Raw genomic sequence first — 10,817 nt, 5'->3', positions numbered from 1 at the left:
TTGATTACAACAAGCATTTTTATATAAACGACAAGAATTACACATCAATATTCATCATCATCGCTAGAGAAAGCTTCATTTCGAGGAATTTGGGGATTTAGATCATCGTCAGCCACCACATCATCATCATCATCACATATGTCATGAGGAAGGACAAGAGGGTCTAATTCTACTATATCATCATCATCATCATCTTCATCATCATCATTAACTTCATGTATTGGTCGATTAAATTGAATTGGTGTTGCTTCTCCGGGTACACTCATACTTGTATAAGTCATATTATCTAAATCAGCATCAAGGCTAAGATCGGATGAATTGGTGTCGTGTACAACATCCCCTATGGTGTCTTCGATAATGTCTATCCCAGATTTTTCGATGATTTACCTCATGAACGACCTTCCAGCTGGTAGAAGTTTTGGAAGGATCGTCGATGTAAAAAACTTGTTGAGCTTGTGTTGCAAGAATGTGTTGATCATCTTGGTACCACTCATATTTCGTGTCAATACTAGTTATGTTATTGACTGTAACTAGGCGTTTATGTTTTCGGGTGTTCTCAGTGTTGAACCACCGGCATCTGAAAACACAACACTAAATGCACCGGCATAATGCAACTCAACAATATCTTCTAACCGACCATAATACTTAGAGACAGGACTACCTTCATCTGCGAGTGTCGAAAATGACAATAAAACAAACGATACAACATAAAAACGATACTAATATTACCAAACTTAACTAAACTTAACAGTTTAGTTGACCGAAATTAAAATACATTTCTTCATCTTCGAAAATCAAATAGAGAGAAATGCGATTGGAACGCCAGTTCAGTGTCTCTTTTATACCGTTCCACTGCTCTTCGGTACGGAGATACATAGCGGACAATTCCGGAACATAGTCATCTTCGTAATACAACACATCCGTGTATTCGAACGGAACCATTTCCTGCAAAAAGAAAAACAAGTCCTCTAAACTTGCGTGGCGAACGTCAATTTCTCTGAATATAGACTGAGAACTACGGGCATAATCGTAATCTCTCCTTTGATTACGGAATTCTCTTCTGTAATACACTTCCAACGAGACAATCATCTGCTCAAGGGTACGCATTTTCGATGTTAATTTCGTATTTATATGGATGAAAAATGATTTAGATATGTGTTTGTGTATAAAAATGGTGTGTACATATAGCAAAAATTGGACTGATGAATCTTATCGTCCGGAAAGGTTTTCCCAGACGATTTATCGTCCGGAAAGAAAAAGGCGCCAAAATTGCCACATTTTGGAGCCAAATATTTTCCAGCCAAAAATAATAATAATTAAATAATATCTTCCGGGACGATTTGGAGTCGCTCGGGAAAGTGGGTCAAACATGCAGGTGCTAGTGGGTCCGTTTTTTGGCGTGTAGTAGCTCTTCCCGGACGATGGCCATCGTCCGGAAAAACCTCCGTCCATTAAAATCGATTTTCTAGTAGTGAAATTTCTACTATTTATTCTTTATTTGACGGCAGTTAGGAGTCACTGACGGGTCCGAACGGGATGTCGGAACCCACCCACCCGATCATTTTATGGGAAGAACATTACAGTCCTACCACTCAAGATGAAACCCCACGGCGAATTCATATGAGCATCATGTGTGGTAAGAGTGAGGCTTGAACACAAGACGTTTGCAACCTTTGAGGCCCATGAAAAGACGGGTAACTTTAAGGGAAATATTTTGTAGCTCATGGGGATCGAATCCCCGAACCTTCCTTATGGGAGGTCAGGTCATCACAATACACCAACACCCGGAGGTTAGAAATTTCTGCTAAAATACTTTGCTAGACATGCTATTAGGTCAAAATGGGCTAGATATGATATAGGTTCCCTGTCAGCACTCCTTTATTAGATTGTCTAGTTTTAATTCCTTCCGTAATACTGTAATTAATTTACATTAAATTAAATGTAAATTAAATATTCTTACAAAAGGAGTTCAGTAAGTTAATGATAATGAAACAATTTATGAATTTGTGAATATTTGAGTATATTGTGGGCAGTTCTAAAACCATGTGATCTGTTTTCTTATACCACCGAGACATTGCCTGAGTGGTATATGAGTGAGCGACCTATTTGTCCCCAACGAGTAGGCGCATGTTCGATTCCAAGAGCCGAGATGTAATTGGTACTGCCAACAATTAGCTTCTCGGATGTGGTTTCCCAACCCTCAACCCTACTGCCAGGGTTATCGCGTTTTTGGGTTTTCTTCTAACGCGTATTTGGGTGGCATATGATCGTGAAAGAGGTTTAGTCCCCTCTCGGTGATGCTCATACTGTCGTTCAAAAAAAAAAAAAATGAGATCTGTTTTCTTGCTAGCTATATTTATTTTACGAGTCTCCTTTTTTTTTTTTTTTTTCCTCTTTTCTTACCGTGCTTGATTTGGCAATACTATTGAACGATTTTACATGCATCTTGGTTGTGTTGTGAAAAAGAGTCATATTTTCTTTGAGAATGATCCAATGAACCCCAACGGAAGAATGGACCAGTTTAGTCTAAACCACATCTATGTAGAATGATTTTCCTCTGAGAGTATGTGTTCTAACTCTCAATTGTTTTATGTTAGAGTTCACATTTAGTGAGGTGAATTCCATTCATGCAAGTGCTAGCATGTTAGTTTGTTGTCACTTTTCATCGGATGGTAAACTTCTTGCAAGTGGTGGCCATGATAAGAAGGTAAACATACCAATATTATGTTCATGTAATTATCACTGATGATTACTATAATAATTGCATAATGAGACATAGAATAATAAGTTATTTAATTTAACAATATACTAAAGGGTGTAGTTGTGCGAAGATATGTATATCACATCAATACTACATTTGGTCATTCAATTTCTTACTTTTTTGTAGTCTTTAAACACGGGAACAATGGGGCTTATTATGTTTTTTTGCTAGCTTAGTTACTATGTATTTGATATAGGGGATATGGAAGCTTAGTTACGATGTATTTGATATAGGTGATATATATATATATATATATATATATATATATATATATATATATATATATATATATATATATATATATATATATATATATCCATCTTGTTTCTTGCTTATAGGTTTTCATATCTTAGTGAAAATCTTAATTTATTTAATTCAAAAAAAATGTACTTGTGGTAATGGATAATCATCTATATTCATTTTAATTTATTTTATTTTTAACAAATACAATCAAAAATAATATTTTTAATAGTTTATGCAACCGAAAGTCACATTTTTACTAATTTATATAACAAATAGCCTATTTAACGTGTAAAGACGTCGATTACCTGTAAGTTGCTTACTTTTTAGTTACATGAAATCACATATAAACCACCAAAGTACGATAAATACATTTAATAATTTAAACAATACAAAACATAAGAAAAAATTTATATTTTTAAAGAAAATATAAAGAAACATGAATATAATTAATGAAATATCACTACATAAATGATATTAATTCGAGTGATAAATTTATATATTTAGTTATTTCAGGTGAAAGCGGGTTCATCCATGGATGAAACTTTTCATCCATATCCACATCCGTATCCATTTCGATTCATCCATATCCGTATCCATATCCATTTAGATTGTCCATATCCACGAATAATCGGGTGAATCGGGTGGATATTCACTGGATCATATATCCATTGCCATCCCTAGTGGTAATGTTCATTTTGTCCTCAAATGACATTTTAGCTTCCTTTTGTTTGGTTTTTGTCTTATTACGTGTTGCCTTTTTTCAACAATGTTTTTTTTTCCTCTAAAAAAGAGGCTTTTCTTTTTAAAATTTTGTCCCTCTTTCGCTTCTCTTTTTTGCCTAACATTTGTTTTTGTTTTTCTCCCCTTCTACCAAATTGTTAAACCAAAATATAGTATTATTTAACTCTCTTTTATACAATAATTAACTTTGGCATATCAATGCTCTTGTCTTTTTTAATAGCTATACTTTTTGGGAAATTCCCCAAAATACACTTTTTTAAAAAGTTTTATTCCAAAATACACTTTTAGAAGAAAAAAATTGTCTATTTACACCATTAAGTCGACCACCCTTTGGGTCGACTACCTCTATACCCGGTCGACCACACCAAATTTAAATGTGGTCGACCACCGTTTATAACTGGCAAGGTCGACTTCTGTTGGCTATCGGTCGACCACTATATTCGACCCCAAAAAACACGGGCGACCTTAATGATGGTCGAGTATACAAAAAGACACTGAAATAGCTAGTTGGGATAACAAAATTCAAATTTCAACTCTAACATTGCAGATTCAAACCTGATTCATCAACCCTCATTCATTGCAGATTCAATCAAGAGATCACTTCAATAGTTTGTAGATAAACCCTAATTTCATCGTCAGTGTATCTATTTCGTCCCTAGATTCAATCAAGTGTTCCCTTCAAAGATGACAAATATTGAGGTAAAACCTATTTCGTTGTTGTATGTATATGTTAGTTTATCTGTATGTGTATATATGTGTATATATGTATATCTATGTATGGGTCCCTGTATTTATATATATGTGTGTATGGATGTATTTGTATGTGTGTACATGTCAGTATATGATAGGTATCTGTAATTGTAATTGTATATGTAAATGTATATGTATATGTATATGTATATGTATATGTATATGTATATGTATATGTATATGTAACTATAGATATACAATTCTCTCATTGTTTTTGCTAAAGTGTATATATCTGTATATGGTTATGGGGATGCCTTAGGTCAGAAGATCACTTGCATACTCGACCATTCAAAGGGTCGACTTCCAAAAACATACACTATAGTCGACCCCATTTTGGGTCGCCTATAGTTGAATAAAACTTTAGTCGACAAAAAAGAAGGTCGACTATAGTGTATTTGCTTTTCAATTGTATGTACCTGTATGTATGTGTATGTATATTAACATTTATGTATAATGACATTATCATTGTCTGATTACAGGTTTGGTTCGAGGCCAAGGTCACCATTCGAAGCAAGATGTCTCTTATAAGGGAGATTAAGAACAAACTCACTCCGGCTCAGACAAAGATTTTCAGAGAGACGTGTTTCGGTCATTGGTTAGATATAAAGTGTGATGACAATGATCCGGGATACATACATTGCTTATTAATGAATCAGACTGACCGTCCGAAAAAGTTTGTAATCAACGGACGCGAAATATGTGAGGAGCCAGAAGAGCTATGGTTTCGAGTTACCCAAGACCATGTCATTAGGTGTGGTAGACGTGAGTTTTGCTTGGTTACCGGGATGCGGTTTGGTCCAGTTACATCTTTTATAGATTGGATAGGTCAAGAGAGGTCGGATTTTGACCACTCGGTTTCATCTCGTGTTTTTATTAAACGACATAGTGGTCAACGTCATCTTTCGGAGTTTCATGACGCCTTTTTTAAAGATGAGTTGAAAGGAACTGACAAGGATAAGGTCATAGTCGCCATTGCGTTGATAATTAACTTATGCTTCCTTGGGAAGCAGTTGCGGGATAGCGTAAACGATGACATGCTTCTTTTATTAGAGGACTTTGAGTTGATGGACAAGTATCCGTGGGGTTCTTTCTTATGGACCAAACTTTACAATAGTTTGCATCACGTGTTAGTACCTTATAAAGAGAGGGTAGCAGATAAAACCCGGAAGGGAGTAATGACATACCATTTGAGCGGCTTCACTTGGGCGTTTAAGGTAGTAATCCGTACTTATGAATTTTAAGCAATTAACATGTTTCATATTTAACCAAATTTGGTTTTTGTTTGTAGATGTGGATATGGGAGGCATACAAACACCGAATAGAAGCATATGCTTTCAAGCCGGAAAGTGAAGGCATACCTCATGGAATCCACTGGAAACGGAAGAAGAAAGTCATGGGCTGGAATGAGTACGTTGAGTTGATGCAACTCCCGGTGAGTATAATTATACCAAAATATTTATGTATGTGTTATGTTTATATGTATGTGTATATCTATATGTATATGTAACTGTATATGTATGTGTATATGTAACTGTATATGTAACTGTATATGTATCTGTATTTGTATATGTAACTGTATATGTATATGTATCTGTATATGTATCTGTAACTGTAACTGTATATGTATATGTACATGTACATGTACATGTACATGTACATGTACATGTACATGTACATGTACATGTACATGTACATGTACATGTACATGTATATGTATATGTATATGTATATGTATATGTATATGTATATGTATATGTATATGTATATCCTTCCATTAGCCTACGGTATTGGAGCAGGAGAGACCGCCGATCATTGGACATGGTTTTTTGGTAATCTAAGAGACTCTACAGTCTTCGGGGTGTTGTATTGTTAATCTTACCATTATATCTGACAGGGCACCTGCAATAGCTGTTGGGTTCAACTGATGGTCTAGACATCATGCAGATCGTGTTCGGTATGCTTACCTAACTTCTAATAGTGCAGAGTCAATGAACGCACTGTCAGTTCATGCGAGGAAACTCCCGATTACAATGCTTCTTGAATTCTTTAGAACTTCAGTTCAACAATGGTTTTCGGAACACCGAAACACTGCTGATGGTTTAACAACCCCTGTCACACCATATGCAGAGCGTAAGCTTGGTAAAAGAAATCGTAAGTCTATTAGTTGGACTGTCAAACCGATATCACAAGTTAAGTTTGAGGTATTGGATATGAAAAAAGGCGGTAAAGTCAATCTACAAGATAAAACTTGCACATGTAAACAATGGCAGTTTTTCGGTATACCCTGTGGACATGTAATGGCAGTAGCAAGGTATTTTGTCCTACGTAACGTTACTACACACGTTTAGAAGTATTTCCACACTGAAACGTACAAGTCGGCATACATGGAAGATATTAACCCGCTAGATCATATTTCTGAATGGATAGATCCAGGACACCTACAAACCGTCCTACCGCCATTGGTTACAAAGCGACAATCGGGTAGACCGAAGAGTACTGCTCGTATACCGTCCCAAGGAGAGGACAAAGACAATTTCAAATCTAAAAGAAAATGCAGTCGTTGCTTGAAATATGGACATACTAGATCAACTTGCACCGCACATTATGATCTTTATGATGGTAAACAAAAGTCCAAGTGTAACTCAAAAACAAAGGCAAAGCCGAAGGGGTTGATAAAGGGCAAGGGTAAAGGAAAACGTGAAGACTCATTCTTAACACAATTTGGCTCCACTTACAATTTGAGTGATGATTAGCTTCTTCTTTGTGTTTTAAATGTGTTTAACTGCCATGGATGATAGGTATGTGTGTTCGTATGTTTTCCGCCGTTTAACTGTCGTGTATGTGTTGTGTCTGTAACTTGTGTTATTTGTTGTGTAATCAATAAATGTAGTATGAGATAATATATAATATTTGTTGTTCAAATTAAAGTTTATTTCACTAATATAGTCGACCCACTAATCGGTCGCCTACAACGCAAGTATGGTCGAATAGGGTTAGTCGACCCATTTATGGCTAACAAGTCGGTCGACCTTGAAGTCGACCATCTCATTGAAGTAGTCGACCAACATCAATGAAGAATGTTGGTCGACTACCTTGAAAACTAAAGTGGTCGACCGGGTAAAGGGGTAGTCGACCCAAATGGTGGTCGACCTAATGGTGTAAATAGACAATTTTTTTCCCGAAAGTGTATTTTGGAAGAAAAGTTTTAAAAAAGTGTATTTGGGCGAATTTCCCATACTTTTTTGGGCTTTTTCCCTTTGCATTTTCGTTTTAGCCTAACAACGCGGTTCTATCCTTTATTCGTTTATACTATGTTCTTAGTACTAGTACTGAAAATGGAAGAGATAGATTTTAGAACACACACGCAAAGATTAGTACATCAATGGATAATGTGTGATTGTTTTGTTATGTAGGTTGTATTGTGGTACACTGATTCTCTAAAGCCAAAATTCACTCTCGAAAAACATTCATCATTGATCACAGATGTTCGCTTCAGCCCAAGCATACCCCGTCTTGCAACTTCATCTTTTGATAAATCAGTCCGTATTTGGGATGCAGATAATGTTAGTTCAACTTTCTTCTACTCATTTAAAATGATATATTTCCAATTGAGTTTAAGATGTAACTTTGCAAATTGACTTCAACTTGCAGCCGAGGTTTGCACTACGATTCTTTATGCATTCTGCATCTGTGATATCGTTAGATTTCCACCCGAATAAAGATGACCTCATTTGCTCGTGTGACGGGAATGGAGAAATAAGATACTGGAGCTTTAATAATGGAGCTTTAATAATGGTAGTTTTGCTCGTGTATTTAAGGTATACAACTCACAACCATCATACACTTCATATTATTATTATTTTATGGATTTTATTAACGACGACCCTTAGGTGTGTCGTTAACGTGCTTTAAATTGTATATTGTGGTAATTGCCAATTTGAAAGTGACCGATAACCGCTATTTAGAATGATTCAATGCATGTTAACGACAACCTTTAGGACCGTCGTTAGCAAAATACTTATTTTATTTTGTATAGTTTGAATTGCCTTTTCTTTTGTAAATAAAGATATTAAGAGTTCCATTTACGTTTTTTGTTGATAATTGATGGTTCATAAAGATTACGACATTCGTTATATGGATCAGGGAGGAAAGGCTCAAGTGAGGTTCCAGCCATGCCACAGAAGATATCTTGCAGCAGCTGCTGAGAACATCGTGTCAATACTGGATGTGGAGACACAAGCTTGTCAACATAAATTACAGGTTTATTTCAATTTCTCTTTTCGTATTATACGACTACTCTCTTAATATAATTGCTGATGATTTATGGTGGGATTTTCGAATGGTAGGGTCATACGAAACCTATTCATTCTATTTGTTGGGACCCGAAAGGCAAGTATCTGGCATCTATTAGTGAGGATTATGTCCGAGTTTGGTCCTTTATGTTAGGAAACGAAAGGGAGTGTATACATGACCTTACCTTTGATGGAAACACGTCCCATTCTTGTGTGTTTCATCCTAGTTATCCTTTGGTATTGATCATTGGTTGTTATCAGGTTAGCATTCAATTCTTTTTTACTATGACAAATGGATCACAAATTGTCATGGCGTATCTACTCGATATAATTCCTTTTATAATTCATACCTAAAAGTGTCAAGAAATCGATTATTTCTTTTCTTTATGTTTCAGTTTTGGGATGATAACTAGGTGCTGAACTACATAGTTGAGATACTCTCTTAATAATTAACCACCTAAATTTTATGTAATATTATCTTTAAATTATATCAAAATATTTATCAAACAACTAAGTTTTTTTATTCATACAAACGGTTAAAAAGGTAATTTTTATACATTCACATTGTTCATTCAAAATGATCACCAAATATGTTATTGTCATTCGGAATTAACTTTAGAATCTTTGAACCATTCACATTATTGAATCATTCTTGGCTTAATTATTAAGTTTAATCAAAGGCACTCGAGTCGGGGGAACTAACCAAAAGAAGTTCAAATTTTTTTTTAAAGAGGGAGAACATAAGCACAAAATTCTACAAAGAAGGTAGTAATATAACTTATAAGACATCCTAATAGGGCAAACCATCCATAATGTTTGAAAATTTTAAAAGTTCCTTGCATATTATCTATTTACTTAAATTGTCTTTTTATGAAATTTGCATTTAATTTTATTTGTGTCAAGTGTGGAAAATAAACATGCAAAAATCATATAGAACTTTTCTTGACATTGTCCATATGCTGGCTCTCACGGTTTCATGATGAAGAGCGTATCCCTGCAGTCAGTGTAACCTAATAAACCGATTAAATCTTTATGTTGTTAATAGTCCCTGGAGCTATGGAACATATTAGAGAACAAGATAATTACACTCGCAGCACATAAAGGGCTAATTGCTGGTTTGGCATCATCAACGGTTATGGGTTTGGTAGCTTCCGCCAGCCATGATAAGAGCGTTAAACTTTGGAAGTGAAAAGCACACAAACTGTATGTGGATTTCATGTGTAGTTTTTCTCGGTTGGCTATTGTAGTTTGTATCATTTCTTGTATTATCTATAGATGCGAAGTTTTAATCTAATGTCATAAGTCATAAATGTTGTAGCTTAATGTTCTCGTCTGTCCATCTACATTAAATTAATTTACTTAGTTTATTGAGCTGACTTTTAAACATTATCAAGAGATGTACACCATTTGGCGTTTGTAAATATATGTAAAACTGTTGGTGCATATTTGTAATCATTAGTTCTATGAACGTTATCTTGTAATTCAGTCATGTAATCTTGAACTATGTAATGTGACTATTGAACGTTTGTTATTGTGCGTGAATGTAATAATCAATAGTTAAACTGACCAGACAGTCGATCGACTATAAGAGACAGTCGTTTGACTGAAGACACTGTCGGTCGACAGTGTAAGGTCGGTGTAAGTTGATCAACGATCGACTAAACCAGACAGTCGACCGACTTACGCAGTCAGACGACCGACTGTCACTGCAGACAGTATATAAACGGGTTTCGGTTTTCATTCATGGTTTACACGCTCTATCAACCCTAGTCGTGCACAACTAGTCTGCTATCGTCTCCTACCTCCAACCCACCGAATAACACATTCTAGGTGACATTCAAATATAGACTTAGGTATAGGTTTGATTTATTTGGTCCCGTGAACAAACCGGTATTCGATTAAGTGTGATGCCCCGTACAAAACTATCGTGTACGATTCAACAACAACAGGATCATTACAAGGTTAAGTACTATATGCTGTAATAAAAGAAGTTGCATTCACGATAAAAAGATGACGTCATAACCGACATC

The 10,817-nt window shown here is 35.4% G+C and overlaps 1 pseudogene; it reads left to right on the top strand.

Moving 5' to 3' along the window:
• Window positions 1-2,425: 2,425 nt before the first annotated feature.
• LOC139857993 (transcriptional corepressor LEUNIG-like) lies at window positions 2,426-10,184 on the top strand (annotated as a pseudogene).
• The last annotated feature ends 633 nt before the right edge of the window (window positions 10,185-10,817 follow it).

The sequence above is a fragment of the Rutidosis leptorrhynchoides genome, chromosome 7, assembly GCF_046630445.1.
Source record: "Rutidosis leptorrhynchoides isolate AG116_Rl617_1_P2 chromosome 7, CSIRO_AGI_Rlap_v1, whole genome shotgun sequence".
Taxonomy (NCBI): domain Eukaryota; kingdom Viridiplantae; phylum Streptophyta; class Magnoliopsida; order Asterales; family Asteraceae; genus Rutidosis; species Rutidosis leptorrhynchoides.
The sequence above is the reverse complement of the archived record's forward strand: the minus strand, read 5'-3'. Positions and strand labels throughout refer to the sequence as shown.